Below are 18,430 nucleotides of genomic sequence, written 5' to 3'. Positions count from 1 at the left end.
GTAGTTGAACGGTTGAGCCTATGGCAAATGGGGAAACGGTACATAATAATTCATTGCGGACTCTTTACTGCAAAGAGCTAAGTAAAATAACGAAGTCTGTATACTGCGCCTCAAACACATGGCAAATGGGGAACCGCTACGTAATAATTCATTGCGGACTCTTTACTGCAAAGAGCTAAGTAAAATAACGAAGTCTGTCTACTGCATCTCAAACACCTGTAAAACCGTAAAAATATGAGCTTTAAATTGTCAGAACTGAAGTACAGCATTTTACTTGCCTCTGTAAAATCAACCTTCAGGACAGCGAAAATAGTTCACTTTACTTGCGTATGATTTCATTCAACGCTTCTTTCGAAACTGCAGTTGGAAATTCTGCATCATTGTAGCTTATTGTCTGGAACCTTAATATCACCGTTAGCCACTCATGTGGAGAAATTTCTCTCCTCATACAAACTTTTTCCCTATTTACTAGAAGTTATGAGCATCAAAAGATAATTATACATTCCTAAATCCATCCTCAAATAACGACGCCAGTAGTCTAGTTCGCTCTGCAACTCGTGAAGTAAATCTATGTGTGAAAACTGTCTTACCTTAAGCAACCACTGTGTAGACCATTTTGATCTGTCTTCCTATTTCTGGTATTTTGCTTTTTGCATCGTAAGTTCCTCATTTCTGAATAAGTGAAATAAAGTTTGAGGATACTGTAAGAGGATGTTGGCGCTAGCCACTGAAATTTCTTTTCTACATCGAGGCATGGCGGGCGAACAATAGATTGGAACTTGTGTCGTGTCTACCACATTTGCAGCACAATCATTTGCGAATATATCTGCGCAGACAAGTCGTTGCATGTGGACCGACGGTCCTTCAAAGATGCGTCGGCTAAGATGTTATCGTGTTGTAGGTTTTGTCTTTTAAGAATCTTTGGTCATATTGTTGTGAAGTTACGTATGTAGGCGGGTACTAGAGATATTTATACACACACAAACAGACAAACAAACAAAAAAAAACTATGCCGACTGGAGTTCATATAAACTGTCAACATAAAGTACATTTTTTTGTGTGTGTATCTTGAAATAACGCGGCAGCGTTGAGAATGTGTGGTTCGAAAGTAGACAACAGTGAGCAGTATACAGTGAGTATTCACGAAAAGAAAGCTCAACCTTAGAATATACCGGAGCTTCAGTTGTTCGAACGAATACATATTTTATTTATCCAGCGGTGGTTCATTGCTTTGTAGTTCCACAATTAAAAGTACGTGACGCATTCTTAGCGAGCAGTGTGCATGCTATTATGATAGTGTTTAGATAATTCTTTTAGAATGCTCAGTATTTGTCTGTAGATTTGGCAAAAAAAAAAAAAAAGGTCGTGTATAAATTGTTATAAATATGTAGAGTATAAATCACGCTGCGTGGACTGTGGTAAATTAATTCTTTACTTGTACTGTTCGGAATTATCATCATGTAAATTCCCTAAATATTTGGAAGTGAGACCATGGCTTCGTGACTACGCGGACAAGCATGATTCTACTGCGTGTCTATTTCGCCTTGGTCTCAATTTGGTTCTAGTATTTGTAATACCATTTACTTGTGGCAGTGCTTTCTGTTTGTGTAAATGTTAAATTGCACATCAAGTTACAGATTCACCTATGGTGTTCCAATTATTGGCCTGGCCATGCGGATTTATGTTTTCGGTGATTGCCCTAAATTTCTTAAGATAAATACCTGGTTGTCAGCATCGAAAATATGACAATCAATTACCTCCCCTAATACAAGCTTGTGCTCCACATCTAATGATGATGTAAATGTTATGTTACACCCTTTTTTTCAGCACACTATTATTAAGAAATCACAACTGCTGCAGGTACTACAGACCCATTGTCTATTTTTTAGCAGTTGCGTAGTACATGTTTATGTTTGTGCTGTATGTGCAAAGTTCAACAAAAAGCATAGGAAATGCACTAAAGCATTCCAAAGGTTATAATATGAAACTTAAAAAATGAACACTGGTTCATTCAGTGTAAGCAGTTGTAACAATTCAAATTCAGAAGGGACTTTACAAAAACAGAATCATCATCATTGAGAAATATAATTGGCACCACTTTGTTGTTCACCTTTGTCATTGCTGCCTTTGGATATAGATTTTAACTGCAATGTTATGAATCAAATGTACTGAAGGAGCATTTCTGGGCCAACTAATTTGTTTCACACAATGTGACCATTATACAAGATGTATGTGCCCAGATGTCTTTGCTGCAGATTAATTTGTACCTGCGGCCCTAATCATAATGAATCATGCACGCAATTGCCTGTCAGGTCATCCAATAATTTGTGATTGTTTGTTTGTAATGAATTAGTTACACATACAGGGCTTGGGCAAAAATATAGAAAGACTGAAAGGAATGCATGCTTGGGCATAAATCCTGCTTGTTGTGCTGTGGTATTTAATCACAAATGGCTCCTGTGCAATGTCCTCGATACATTGAAAATGTCAGTCATTGGCAAAACAGTGGTCTGTCTGTGTGCACTATGTTGGAGCTAAGTGAATTCGAATGCAAGCTAATAGTTGGTGCTCATACGGTGAGTGATTGCATAACCAAGGTAGCCAAAGTGTTTGGTGTTTCAAGGGGCACCTTATCGAGGATTTACACCACATACAGGGAAAGCTGAAAAACATCATCCGCTAAGTCACAAAGCAGAAAAAAGTGTGTGTTGCATGATTGTGATGGGCTGTCATTGAAGAGAATTGTGATGAAAAATACAAGAATGACAGCTGCAAAAGTCATTGCAGAACTGAATGTTACTCTTGCGCACCCTGTCAGCACCAAAACATCAAGGATGCTCCATAATCTGAGAATTACAAGGCAAGCTGCAATTCCAAAGCCACAAATCGGTGATTCAAATGCCTGTAATGGGAAAAAGCAGTGACAAAGCTGTAAAACCTGGACTATGGAACAATGGAAGGAAGTCGTTAGGTCAGATGAAGCTTGTTTCATGCTGTTTCCAACTGGTGGCTGAGTTTACCCAGGGGTGAAACATGGCAGGGCTTTGGTGGTGATTTGGGCAGCAGTATCATGGTACCTTTTGGGCCCCACGGATAATCTCCATGGTTGCAACACTGCCAAGAATTAGGTGACCGTTTTGGCAGATGGAGCCCCTGTTCACCCAGCTCGCAGCATACAGGCTGCTTTCATGAGTACAAGGATGAATTGACACATCATCCATGGCCACCACAGTCACTAGATTTCAATTTTATTGAGACTTTGTGGTATATTTTGGAGAGAAGGGTGCATGGTGCCATCTACCTCCATCGTCATACCTGAAGTTGCCACTATTTGAAAACTGAAGTGTATAAGGTTCCCTTGAAAATGATACAGGATAACTGGAAGCTGTTTTGAATGCAAACGGTTTTCCTATACTTTATTAGACATGTCTCGCTTTTGTTGTGTTTCCATATTTTTGTCCACCCACTGTACAACCTGTTAGCTTTTATCTTGGGATCTTCGGCCTACATTTGTTCTTTGAATTTTACCAGCATGAGTGGCTGGCTATGTTGAAGGTTCCATTGCTGCTAAAAGACTGGGAGTGGATGGTGAACCCTTACACTGCCAGTCACTTGTCCTGGTGAAAAACCATGAAATAAATGTAGGTTAAAGATTCTGAGACAGAAGCCAATGGGAGATAACTCAACAAGTGCACATGAGAGCTTCAACAAATTTTTATGCTTAGTAGTTCTAATGGATAAGTTCATAAGCCCAACACAAGAATTTATGCCAATAAAGGAGAGGTTGAAAATGATGAAACAGATAATGTGTCCTAACATGTAAGATGGAAATATGAATATTAATCTACATTTGCTCATAAGGATTCATCCTAAGCTATTAAAATCAGTAGTTTATTTGTCCTGAGTAGTGTGGAAAGAGGAGCAAGTAAGGTGTATACTTTTTCACATGCTGCGTGGCAAATTTCAATATTGTCTTGTGTTTTGAGGTCCATAATGATCTGATTTTAAGTCCCACTTCCCCTTTCCTTCATTTTCTCTCTTCCCTGTACCAATGTTGAGATTCATCCTCATTTAATTTTTTACACTGATTTTAAATTGTCTTTTTGTAAGGGCTCAGATATCTATAATGTAAAGTACCCAAGTTTTTGATAACTCTAGTAGAAACAGTTGCAACACATGTTGATTGGAAGTAAGTTTTTAATGAATTTGGACTCAGAAGTATGTGGTTATCCTTATTTTCATAAATATGGGAAACTAAAATGAACCTTGAAAGAACATTTTTCTCAAATTAATTTAGATGGCTTTTTTTTACTTGTGGGAACATATAACTTTGGTTGGTACACTGCATGCAGCATGGAAATGTCACATACATCTTTATACAGCCAATTTCTCTAAAGCAGTGTGGTTGCATGGTAGAGGATTGTATATTGTCATTGGTGTCTGGTCAATTTTTTGTGTAATCTTTGAAAATGTTACTGAATTTTCCTCCTAGTTGATAACAGCCTTAAAGAAATGTATATTTGCAGAACAGTTTATTGACGAACAAAGTTGAATTGGAATTGCTATTAGATGATGGATAGTGCTTCCTACATATATTAAATTTAGTACATGTTGCTATGACTGGTGACCTGCTATTTCTGTCCATGTGCAGCATGCAAAATAAATTAAATAGTGTAGTGTGTGTGTTCTCATTTTTCTTTTTGTGTTTGTTATGTTTGCTTGTTAATAGGCATGCAATTTTTTGTGTTTACCTTAGAAATACAGAAGCATTTGATACAGGGTATTGGCTTTCTCACATTGCATCATCAAAATGGCAAACATAAGTAACTCCTCTAAATTCAGTATGGCTATAATGAAATCAATCTACCATAGTTAACAAATAGCAACAGCATTCTGTCATGAAAATATATTTCAGATAGCCTAAATGAACATACAATTAATGGGTGATGTGTGTTGATTCTCCATTACAAAATTGAACAGAAATTCATTATTCTTACATTACATAAATCCTAAATGAAACCCAAATAACCTATGTAGCTAAACTGAATTCCATAAAACCAATTAATCATGAAAGTGATATTCACAGAGGAGGGGAAGGGGGAAGAGGGTCTGAGATGTAAATTCTGTTATCGGTAAATTCACTTAGTGGTATAGGTAAAATGAACTTCCCTATCCACCAAACACAAAACTATGATATCTGAAACATAAAAAGCCATTTAACACATTTTTTCATATCATTATTTGCACTTAATCTGTATAGCTAAAATGAACTTTACAGTGCAAGGCAAACATTAAACATAAAAAGCTAGTTGTGATGTAGGACTGGTATTGTTATATGCATTTAACCTACCTAGTCAAAGTGAATGCCACAGTAACCATGAATGATTGACAAAGAAACCAAATAACAGGACAATATGAACATACATTAGTATCACTAACTTCAGTTCGCCTATATGTCTAAAATGAGGTCCACGTCACCCACTAAACAAACAACAATACATTTGTAGTAAAACCCAATAAACAGTATACCTACGAAAAACACAGTAGTACAAAAAAATCTGCAGTTTTGCAAAACAGGAACAGAAAATAAAATATCGTTCAGTATAGTGTCCAATCAACACAAAAAGTGAATGGAACCAGTTAAAATACCTGCCTCACCTGCTTGCTCCAGGCAATCATGCCAACTTACCCTGATCCCCAAAAATCCTTTTCCACCAATCAATATCCATTTCCTTACTGCAAACACAATAAATGCTGAAATTAAGTTAAAAAGTAGAGAACACACTTTTTGAAATAAACAATATCGAACATGTAAACTATAGAATATAAAACTCCCCACACACCCCTTCACAACTGACCAGTAACTGAACAATCATTGACAACTATACAAAATCACATGGAAGACAAGCAATACCAATCTTGTGGATCACCTGCCTAGATCTTTTTGAATCAAGTTCCCCACCAAATCTATCGTTAAAAATTATCCAAATGACAGCACCATATGCAATCATTACTGCTATGGAAAGGAGACATTTTTCAACAAATTTGCAGATTTTCAACATTTTTGACATTTAACATATTGCAGCAATAAACCCTATTTGTGAAGAAAAGTTACAGTTCTCAGCATGTCATCCATCTCCTCAGTCAGCATAAGGCTGTTAAACTACACTGTTGGAGCCATCATTTAACCAACACATTCAGTGATCTTTTGCAAATAACAACACATTTAACAACTTTCCTGCATTGAAATTCATCACAAGGGAGCACCACATCAAGCAACACACCTCCTTCAAAACACCCTCTTGTCACATGCTAACTTTCAAATATGTAATGATATGAAATGCCAGAACACCATCATGTCATGGGTCAAAGCCAATGCAGTACTGAATTCTTGGGCTGACCCATCAAAACTGTGGAAAAGATTTTTACATACATATGTTCCCAACAGGAAATCTTTCAATGTGTTCTGTACTGCTGCCAACTAATTTATTTTGTAAAATGTTTCGATAGCAAATAAATGGACAGTTGAGAAATGATAATGTGCCTTTTGGTTCATGATGTTTCACAGAAGTAAGTCACTCTTTAAGAAAGGCTTAGTAACACTGATGTTTTCTCTGTCATTACTGTTCTCATCTCATAATGCCTTTCACTTTCTTTAATTTAAATACGTATAATATAGCCAGTTAGTGTCACAGGAAGCATTACCATTGTTAAAAGTGATTTTAGTAAAAGATGGTGATTGAGATACTCCCAGTGTTGCAAATTAGTCCCATAACAACCATATGTCTCTCATAGTGACTCCTTTATTGTAGACACTTTCAAGGGAATATCAAAGATTGCAGTATCTCACATCCGCTTTGATCCGTGACATCATCAAGATGTCGGACACCCCTATTTCAATGTATCAGAAATTTCACTTGACTTATCTAGTCCAAGCGAAGTCCACAGTACCTTGAAAATCCACGCGTAACTCCGGAACCCAGTACCAGAAATTTCACTTGATCTATATAGCTCAAATTAAGTCCACCATACCACAAACCAATACATAACCCCAAAACCCAGCTCCAGAAATTTCACTTGACTTGGTTAGCTCGAGCAGAGCTCAAGATACTAACAAACCACAACTAGTAGAACTAGTATCAAAACCTAACCAGACCAGAATAAGTACAACATACTTCATAATACCCACCAGTGTAAACTATAAATGTGAACTTCAAACACCAACCCAAACCATAAAAGCATAAAAAAACTACTCAAACATAAATTTCAACACCCACATTTCAAAGAAAATTGCAAGCATAAAAAAATGCACTAAACTACTTACAATTTCAGAAAACTAATAAAAACCAATCACAACAAAACACAATAGCACAAATGTAATTGCCACCTCCTCCTATCTCAAAAAAAGGTCATTCTCCATAAAACAGAACCCTGAGCCACATTAAACAATGCCGCCCATTCATTTAAGTAACAATCTTCAGCACATACATTTTCCCAACAAGCTTGAAAAAACTGAAATGTAAATGGTTTTCAGGCAAACTCTTCCTCCAACAGTACTCATAAGAAGAAGCTGTAGGATCCCTATGATGGATGTCACTACCATCCCCCCTTTCCTGTACCTCTCCATACCATTAGTACAAGTTCCCATCAAGCAACATTTAAACTGTACATTATGATGTACCATTAAATGTCAGTAACCCCTAATACCAAAAAATTTGTATGAAGAAAATAGATTTGAAACAATAGTGGAATCCTCTGCAATGTACTCCTCAATTAATCAAATCAAAATCCATTTTGTATACTTACTCACCACTCTAAAAACCACATCAGAATACCCAGCCCCTGAAACAACAGCCCCAGATACCCACAGCACCACCACTCCTCCCATACTTCACCTTCCCAAATGCAAACTCATCAATTCCCACAACTACCCCACTACACCCCCGCACCTCTCCAATGACCATCTCTACTTAATAAACTGTGAACAGAATTCGTGACAAAAATAAAAGCAATCTAAAACAGCTCATGGCAAGAAAACCAAATTAGCGAGTGATAGTGCCAGTTATAAGTTAGCAAAACAATATCTCGTATAGCCAACCTAGAATTCTCGTACCAGAAACTCCTTGTAACTGACCTCCAAATATTGTAATGTTGACCGTGCCAAGTGTTCATATATTCCCCTACTGCTTTGTCTTCAGATTTTCTGCCATGAGATCATATAATCAGAGAAATTTGGTAGTAGCAGCCATATCATCACCCATAGCTGCAACTAACGAATAACAAGTAAATTTTGTCGTAATATCCATGTTTTGCAAAAAATTGTCCTCATTCCTCAAACGATACCTGTGTTAGCCCATGGAAAAGTTCCATAACTCTCTTGTAATCATTGAAGTAACTGGTAAAAAGTGTAGTATCATACCTCTGAGTTGCTTTGCTTTGTACCATTAATCTGACTTGATGGGAATCCTAAACACTTGAGCAGTACTTGGGAGTGGGTTGTAAAAGCATTCTGTATACACTCCCCTTTATAGGTATGCTACACTTCTCCAGAATTCTGTCAATAAATCATAGTCTGCCATTCACTTTCCCTACAACTGATCATGTGTGCTCATTTCATTTCATACCATCTCAGAAGTTTAAATTTGACACCTAGATATTTAATCATAGAGACTGAGCCATTCAGTGTGTCATTAGTGCTGTATTAGAACATTATAGGAACATTTTTCCTAGCCGTCGGCATTAATTTACATTTGTCTACATCTGAAGCCTGCCATGCATCACACGAAATGGAAATCCCACCTAAGTCATTCTGTTCAGCCATGACACTTTCCTTCATACAACAACATTCATCAAGCAAGTTCAGATTGCTGTGTTCTCTATCTGATAGTGTTTATGTACATGATAAACAGGAATGATCCTGTCAACTCACCTGGAGCACTCCTGGCATTACATCTGTCACTGATGAACACGAGTTACCACAATATACAGGGTTCCATTGCCACATTCAGTTACGTATTTGAAACTTATTCAGTGCACTCAAACCATTGTAAATTGTCTACAGTGTGCTTCAGTGTTGAATGCTTTGCTGAAATCTAGAAATATGGGATCTGCCTGCTGGCCTGCATCTATGGTTTGCATGATATTGTTGAAAGAATGAGCTTTGTTTCACTTTGCTTTCTAAATCCATGCTTTTCTCTCTGAGGGGAAACTGATTGTATCAAAGCGTAGAATATGCTCAAGGATCCTACATCTTTAAAATATTGCACTGCAATTTAGTGGGAGTAACCTCCAATTTTTTTTAAGTCACTTGGGACTGTTTGTTATGTGAGAGAGTCACAACAAATGTGAGCTCGAAAAGAGGCCAGTGCTGCAAGGTACTCTCTGTAAAACCAAAATAGAATTCCATTAGGGCCTGGTGCCTTCTTTGTTTTCACCTAGTTCAGATGCTTTTCAGCACCAGTAAGTCTTATTTCTAAGCCTCAGTTTTAGAGCTTGTGTGACAGTCAAATGATGGTAACTCTGTATGATTTTTCTATGTGAATGATTTGTTTAAATGTGAGACTTAAGACATTACCTTTGGGTTTGCTGCCATCTATTTCACACCAGGCTGGCTGATGAGTGAAGTGACTAAATAGACGTTTTTGACCTGCTTAGTGGTGTTAAATAGTATTAGAATTTTCTAGGATTCTCTATATTTCACTAATAAATGACAGTGAAGTGATGAATAGCTCTCCTTACAAATGTATGAGATTCTATAAACTTTTGCGTCTTGGGATATCTACACCTTTTTTTTCTTTTTTTAAATGAGTGTGTAACAATCTCTGTTCCTGCTGTTTCTCAGCATTTTCTGGATTATATTAAAGCAAGGTAGGTCTTAACAACCTTTAATTAGCAAATACTTATCCAGAATGCAATACACAATAATTTTAAACTTTTATCACGATACCTCAGTGTCTGCGCCACTTGAATTTCCAGATGTTCGTTCATATTGTATGTACACTACTCTGCAAAACTTAAGGATGAGATAGATGAAGTAATATAACATATTACCCACTCAATGGAAATGAGTAAAAGTGAGGGAGCATGTTGCTAGAGGTCTCCCAGTGCACAGAAAGTTGGACATCATGTGGTGTGAAGTAGTGTTTCTGTAGTGCTAGATGGGGCTGGCCTTGCAACACGAGGCAGTTGAAGGAACAGGAAAAAGACAGTGTGTGTCAATCAACAGGCAGTTATGGTGTTCTGTGGTGTTCTTCATTACAACAGGGGGCAGGACACAAAATTTGGATAACTTCACAAGGGGAAGAATCGTCATGAAACTAGAAGAAAGGTGAAGCGTGATAAGTGTAGTCCAGGAGCTTGGTATTGCTTACAGCATTGTTCACATTCATTGGGGGGGGGGGGGGGGGGTGCATTCCAGATCACACGCACTGCTGCCCAAAGGATAGGAGGTGGTTGGCTGTGGTCAGCTAAAGCAGCAGATGATTGCTATTGTGCAATGGGCAAGAAGGGGTCTGTTCCAAACATTGGTGCAGCAGCAGCCAAATTTAACAGGGCTCCAAGGGACGAATTCTCACTCTCCACAGTGGCCTGGTGACCGCATGGGGATAGTCTCTTTGCCTGACAGTCAGTACGTAGTGTTCTGTTGACACCCACTCTTCGGCGGCACTGTTGAGGTGGTGTCAAAATCATAGGAACAGGACCAGTGGGGAGTTAGTTCACATGCTCTTGGATGAGAGCAGATTCAGCCTGAGTAGTGATCCACAATGTACCCTCATATGATGAGAAATGAGAACACATAAGTGTACGCAGGAATATTGTTGAACATTATTGTTTTGGTGATACATGTGCTATGGTGTGGGAAGGTATAATGTTGTGTGGGCATACCGACCTCCAAATCTTTGAATGTACTGTGATACACTCACTGGTCAACATTATTGTGTCACTATACGCTCTCCCCTTGTGCATCTTTTCAGGGGTGTATTCAGCCCTGACTTAATTTTTATGGATGACAGTGCACAACCACATCAAACAGTGCAGGTGGAGGAGCTTTTGGAAAAAAAGAGGATATTCAGCGAATGGACTGGCCTGCCTATTCCCTCAACTTACATCCAAGTGAGCACATAAATCCAAGTGAGCACATGTGGGATGTGGTGGGGAAACATATTGCAGCACATCCATTTGCACAAATGACCATCCAACAGCTTGAGCTGGTGGAGGAATGGAACATCCTGCCACAAGAACTCCTTACTAACCTTGTTGTCAGCGTAGCAGCGTGTTGCAGAGCATGCATTGCAGTCCATGGTGGTCACAACCCTGTTAAGAACCTTGTCCCACCTTTTGTAATGGAAAGGGGACCATCATAAATCGTGATGGCTTCGTGCAATTATTGTTTTTGAATAAATATGTCACTTTTGTTTGTCTCATTGCATGTTGCAATTACCTTCTGTACTATACTGTAGCAGTTCTTTAGGGTCCAAGTTTCATTGAGTTATGTTACTTGGCACCGACATGTCATGTGAAAGTTACTTTCGTCCTTAAGTTTTGCACACCAGTGTACAGACTATTTATCCGCTGTATCAAGCATAACAACTCTCCTGGTCTTCTTGATGGATTTATTGAATCTGGAAACCATCATGGCTATGATGATATGGTGCTAGTTAATCTCTGCCTCTTGACTGACAGCACTGGTAAGGTAAGGTTTGTTTGTAACTAAGGTCTACAATATTTTTGTTATATGTTTGCTGCTGAACTAATACCCCACGTGTCCTTGACAGCTGGACATGCTATTGCCAGCTTTCAAGCCTAAATTGCAGAAGGCCACTTTAACTGTCAAAGATCTTCTATCACCATTTGGACTACAGTTGTAGAAGACAGTTTGTGAGCCAGCTGGTGTGGCCGAGCGGTTCTAGGCGCTCCAGTCTGGAACCGTGCGACCGCTACAGTTACAGGTTCGAATCGTGCCTCAGGCATGGATGTGTGTGATGTCCTTAGGTTAGTTAGGTTTAAGTAGTTCTAAGTTCTAGGGGACTGATGACCTCAGATGTTAAGTCCCATAGTGCTCAGAGCCGTTTGAAGACAGTTTTAGAAGAAAGTATCCAGAACTATTTGTAAGACTGCCCCTCCATTTCACCAGCAGCCTAAACGTGGTAGATTAAAGTCTCATTCTCCTCCTTTTATTGCATAACTGGAGTATTTCTGCACAGTGGTACTTGAACTTTTTTGAATGATTCTATAAATTTAACAGAATTGGATAACAGGTAAAATTATCCAATGATTAATTTGAGAGCACCCTTGCTGGTTAATCACATTCAGATAAGTTCAGTCGTAGGAAATTTTGATGTTGCTAAACATAATATTTTTGTTTATTCCAATGAACATACCCCCTTCCCCAATAATCTAGCAGTTTTTTTGTCGAAGTAAGTCCCATGTTTCATTAAATATTTTAGAACTTTTTACTTGGGTTTTCATCAGGCTCTCACTTTCGAGGATAATTTGCATTCAAAAATTTTTATGTAGTCTGGTAAATTATGGGACTTTGTTACAAATGCTTTGGCAGTGAACTACTAGAATCTTGATATTGTCACTCTGTAAGTTGTTGGCAAACTGATTGTGGGCTTTATAAATGATCTGGTGAGCGTCCATCAGAGGTTCTTGAAATTTTGCCAAGCCATAAAATGCCCCTCTGTGCAGTCCGCATGTACTCTGCAAGCCTGGTTGCTGCTTCCTCTTAGAAGTGATGTATCAAGTGAAGTGCTAAAATCCTTCACTCCGTGACGTAGATCCAGATACACTATGTGATCAAAAGTATCTGGACAACCCCAAAAACATATGTTTTTCATAATAGATGCATTGTGCTGCCACTTGCTGCCAGATACTCCATATCAGCGACCTCAGTAGTTATTAGACATTGTGAGAGAGCAGAATGGGGTGCTCTGCAGAACTCATGGACTTCGAACGTGATCAGGTCATGGGGTGTCACTTGTGTCATACGTCTTTACGCAAGATTTCCACACTCCTAAACATCCCTAAGTCTACTGTTTCCGGTATGATAGTGAAGTGGAAACGTGAAGGAACACATACGGCACAAAAGCGTACAGGCCGACCTCGTCTGTTGACTGACAGAGACTGACGACAGTTGAAGAGGGTCATAATGTGTAATAGGCAGACATCTATCCAGACCATCGCACAGGAATTCCAAACTGCATAAGGATCCACTGCAAGTACTATGACAGGCAGGTGAGAAAATTTGGACTTCATGGTCGAGCGGCTTCTATTCAGCTGCACATCATGCCAGTAAATGCCAAACGATGCCTCGCTTGGTGTAAGGAGCATAAACACTGGATGATTGAACAGTGAAAAACGTAGTGTGGAGTGACAAATCACGGTACACAATGTGACAATCCGATGGCAGGGTGTGCGTGTGGCGAATGCCCAGTAATTTTCATCTGCCAGTGTGTGTAGTGCCAACAAAAAAATTTGGAGGTGGTGGTGTTGTTATGGTGTGGTTGTGTTTTTCATGGAGGGGGCTTGCACAACTTGTTGTTTTGCATGGCACTATCATAGCACAGGCCTACATTGATGTTTTAAGCACCTTCTTGCTTCCCACCGTTGAAGAGCAATTTGGGGATGGCGATTGCATCTTTCAACACAATCGAGCACCTGTTGATAATGCACGGCCTGTGGTCGAGTGGTTGCACAACAATAGCATCCCTGTAAGGGACTGGCCTGCACAGAGTCCTGACCTGAATCCTGTAGAACACCTTTGGGATGTTTTGGAATGTCGACTTCATGCCAGGCCTCATCGACTGACATCAGTACCTCTCCTCAGTGCAGCACTCCATGAAGAATGGGTTGCTATTCGCCAAGAAACCGTCCAGCACCTGATTGAACGTATACCTTCGAGAGTAGAAGCTGTCATCAAGGCCTAGGGTGGGCCAACACTGTATTGAATTCCAGCATTGCCGATGGAGGGTGCCACAAACTTGTAAGTCATTTTCAGCCAGGTGTCTGGATACATTTGATCACTTAGTGTATCTGTAGCTAGGACCGTCACAGAGTTGACAGAGCCACTCATTGACACCATCTACCCGATTCCAAACAACAGGACCCAAATTAATGCAGATGGTAAGCTTCACTTGCACCCTTTGATCAGGGGAGTAGCCTTTACAATTAATGCCATCAATTTGTAGGAACTGAGGATGGTTCCCGAATCCAAGCTATATGCGCCATTGGTACTAACATTAGCTATGATATTGAGGATGACCGCACCTTCAATAAAAATAGTCAGAAGTCTCCTCCACATATCAAATGAGACCTAGGAGACATGTACAGTGGCTTGTTTTGTAGCCCTAGGTGCTATTTTCCAAAGGGGTTTCATAACCTACCTGACAGTGAAGCATCTGATATGTAACAACCTTTCCCCCTGCTGAAAGAACAACACATGTCTTTGCTATCTGTGTCAATCCTCTGCAGTCCACCTTAAGGTGTGTGGTGGGGTGCACCCTGTACTATTACTAGTCATTTCCTTTCCTGTTCCACACACAAATAGAATGAGGGAAGGCAACATAATTCTTCTGCAGTCAGCTTCGAATTCTGGCTCTCTAAATTTTCTCAATAGTGATCCTCGAAAAAAATATCTTCCCTCCAGGGATTCCCACTTGAGTTCCCAAACCACCTCTGTAACACTTGCATGTTGTTCAAACCTACCAGCAACAAATCTAGCAGCCCACCTATGAATTGTATCAATGTCGTCCTTTAATCGGAACTGGTACAGATCTCAAACAATCGAGCAGTACTCAAGAACAGACTGCACTAGTGTCCTATATGCGATCTCCTTGACAAATGAACCACACATCTCACGTGACTGTCCCATTTCATACTGTTTTGCAGTGTTACATGCAGATATTTAAATGACTCGACTGTGGCAAGCAGGACACTACTAATACTGTATCTGAACATTATGGGTTTGTTTTTCCTACATATCTGCATTAACTTACATTTTTCTACATTTAGTGCTAGCTGCCATTCATCACGCCAACTAGAAATTTTGTTTATGTCATCTTGTATCCTCCTACAGTCACTCAACTTCAGCACCTTACCATACACCACAGTATCATTAGCAAACAACTGCAGATTGCTGTCCATCCTGTCAATCAAATCATTTATGTATACTGGGGATAATAGCAGTCCTATCACACTTCCCTGGGGCACTCCTGATGATAGCATTGCCTTTGAAGGGCACTCACCATCGATGACAAAATACTGGGTTCTATAACTTAAGAAGTCTTCTAGCTGCTCGCATATCTGTGAACCTATTCCATATGCTCGTACCGTCTTTAACAGGCAGCAAGAGGGCACCAAGTCGAACATTTTCCCGAAATCTAGAAATATGGGATCTGCCTGTTGCCCTTCATCCATAGTTTGAGTATATCCTGTGAGAAAAGGACAAGCTGAGTTTCACATGAGTGCTGCTTTCTAAAACCATGCTAATTCATTGACATAAGCTTCTCAGTGTCAAGAAAATTTATTATATTTGCACTTACAATATGTCCGAGGATTCTGTGGCAAACCGATGTTAGGATATTGGTCTGCGAGTTTGTGGGTCCGTTCTTTTGCCCTTACACAGAGCAGCCACCTGCGCATTTTTCCGATCACTTGGGACATTCTGCTGGGCGAGAGATTTGTGATAAATATAAGTTGAATAATGGGCTAATGCTTTAGAGTACTCTCGGGGGAACTGAGCTGGGATTCCATCGGGACCTGGTGATTTATTTGTTTTCAACTCCTTCAATTGTTTCTTTATGCCAGGATGCATATTACTTTGTCCTCCATACAGGAGTCTGTTCGACCATCAAACAACAATATGTTTGTATGACTCTCCTGCATGAACGATTTCTTGAATGTGAAATTTAAAACTTTGGCTTTTGTTTTGCTATCTCCAACCGTCACACCAGACTGGTCAACAAGTGACTAGATGGAAGCCTTAGATCCACTCAGTGATTATACGTAGGACTAGAATTTTCTTGGTTTCTCTGCCAGATCATTTGCTAAGGTATGGCAGTGGTAGTAGTTGAATGCTTTGTGCACCAATCTTTTCACTGATGCACAAATCTGTACAATCCTTTGCCTGTCATGTCATCATTCGTGTGTTCCCTTTGAAACAAGAGTGCAACAGCCTCTGCTTCCTCAGCTGTTTTTGAATCTCATTATTAAACCATGGTGATCTCTTCCACCCTAAATCCACTTACTAGGCACATAATTCTCCAGACTATGATTCACAAACTTCTTAAACTTTTCCCATAATTCCCCTGTGTCCATCTTATGTGAACTAGGTGATGCCAATTCACTTTCTAAGGGAGATGCTGACAACTGCTTATCTTCAGCTTCTAGCAGAAACACTCTCCTAGCCTTCTTAACTGATTTATTAACTTTCGTAACAATAGCTGCTGTAATGACCTCATGATCGCTAATCCCCGTGTCTATACTGACATTGTTGATAAGGTCTGGCCTATTTGTAGCTACAAGTTCTTAGATATTTCCATTGCATGTGGGTTGCCAAATTAGCTGCTCAAGACAGTTTTCAGAAAATGTATTCAAAAGCACTTCGAACGACTGTCTGTCTGTACCCCTTGCAGTGAACCCAAGACATCCCAGTCTATAATCAGGTAGGTTAAAGTTCAGTCTATAATCAGTAGGTTAAAGTTACCTCCAACTAGCAATCCATGATCTGGGTATTTATGCACTACTGCAGTGAACACTCCTCCTCCTATGTCCTGTAATCTGTCTTTCTCATATTCATTCCATGACTTGCTAAATATCTCAGAGCTTTCCATTTCAGGTTTCAGCCAGCTCTCAGTCCTGCAAATAATTTGAGCATGAGAACTTTGACAGTTTACAGATAAAATTTTGACAGTTGAAATGTCTTTACTCTGAACATTGTCTGGCTTCCCTTTCTGTATATCAAATGGTGAGTGTTCATTTAAATGGTAAGTGTTAATTTAAATGGTGAGCATTCATTTGGATACCTCAAACTACCGACCAGCCTAAAACACCTCATGTGCACTCCACAAGTACTCTGCTACCTTCAAACCAAAGGACCCTGATCAACTATGGCTACAATGCTACAAATTGCAAGCTCTGCTTGCACCCCATGCATGAGACCAGCAGCCTTCACCATTTCTGCCACCTGCCTGTATGAACTGAGTATGGCCTCGGAACCCATGTGACAGATGTCATTGGTGCTGATGTGAGCCACAACTTGCAGACAACTGCACCTTGCACACACGATAGCCGCAGCCAAGGCTCGCTCCACATCTCAGATGAGGCCCCGTGGCAGACATACTGAGTGCACACTGGTGTTCTTTCCAGCCTTGAATGTGATCTGCCTAAGGGGCTCCATAATGCGCCTAATGTTGAAGCTCCCAATAATTAGTAAACCCCTCCACCCCATGTGCCTGCTTGGACCCTGCTGAAGGAGTGGCCACCTGTCCACTCACAGTGTGAATGGGTGAGGCCAGAGGACCAGTCTCCACATAGGCCCTCCACTCGAGGGATGCGAAAGCATTACCACCTGCCACTCACTCTGCTCTAAGGGTGGTTTGCCTGTGACAGCTACACTAGGAGGTGCCTCAGTAGCAGAGCCCATGAATGAAACAAGTGACACCTAAGGTGTCTTATGCGACATGCCAGATTCTCTGCACTGCTACATCCCGATGTGACTGATTGTAGCCAAAAGTGCATTCAGCTGTTCGCAAACTGGGGCTAGCTCCTTGTGTGTCCGCACACAGCATGCACATATCCTACCCTCCTAGCAGGACTAACTGAAGGAGTAAACTATAAAAGCAGACAGATTCTAGATATGTAACTTGCTACCCTACTGATGTGATGTGTCATCAATGGACACTGATGCCTCAGTGTGAGCTATGTAGCTGGCTGTTCAGAAGAAATGAAAACTGTGCAACAGGATGCCCGAATTTACGCTTACAAAATGCAAGCTTACGTCTCATAGTATGGAAACAGGTAAGAAATTTTAGAAATATACAGGGCGATTCAAAAAGAATACCACAACTTTAGGAATTTAAAACTCTGCAACGACAAAAGGCAGAGCTAAGCACTATCTGTCGGCGAATTAAGGGAGCTATAAAGTTTCATTTAGTTGTACATTTGTTCGCTTGAGGCGCTGTTGACTAGGCGTCAGCGTCAGTTGATGCTAAGATGGCGACCGCTCAACAGAAAGCTTTTTGTGTTACTGAGTGCGGCAGAAGTGAATCGACGACAGTTGTTCAGCGTGCATTTCGAACGAAGTATGGTGTTAAACCTCCTGATAGGTGGTGTATTAAACGTTGGTATAAACAGTTTACAGAGAATGGGTGTTTGTGCAAAGGGAAAAGTTCTGGACGGCCGAGAACGAGTGATGAAAATGTAGCACGCA

The 18,430-nt window shown here is 40.1% G+C and overlaps 1 protein-coding gene across 3 annotated transcripts in view; it reads left to right on the top strand.

Annotated features, from left to right (window-relative positions):
• The first annotated feature begins 935 nt into the window (after positions 1-935).
• LOC126248711 (C2 domain-containing protein 5) overlaps positions 936-18,430 on the top strand; it is a 219,728-nt gene continuing 202,233 nt past the window's right edge. For 2 of the 3 annotated variants that reach the window (XM_049950008.1, XM_049950010.1), the window contains exon 1: positions 936-1,132. The gene's annotated coding sequence lies outside the window, so the exon portion shown is untranslated. Of the gene's footprint in view, positions 1,252-18,430 lie in introns of all 3 variants that reach the window. The other variant, XM_049950009.1, reaches the window with a different exon arrangement.

This window comes from Schistocerca nitens, chromosome 3 (assembly GCF_023898315.1).
Source record: "Schistocerca nitens isolate TAMUIC-IGC-003100 chromosome 3, iqSchNite1.1, whole genome shotgun sequence".
Lineage (NCBI taxonomy): Eukaryota > Metazoa > Arthropoda > Insecta > Orthoptera > Acrididae > Schistocerca > Schistocerca nitens.
The sequence above is the reverse complement of the archived record's forward strand: the minus strand, read 5'-3'. Positions and strand labels throughout refer to the sequence as shown.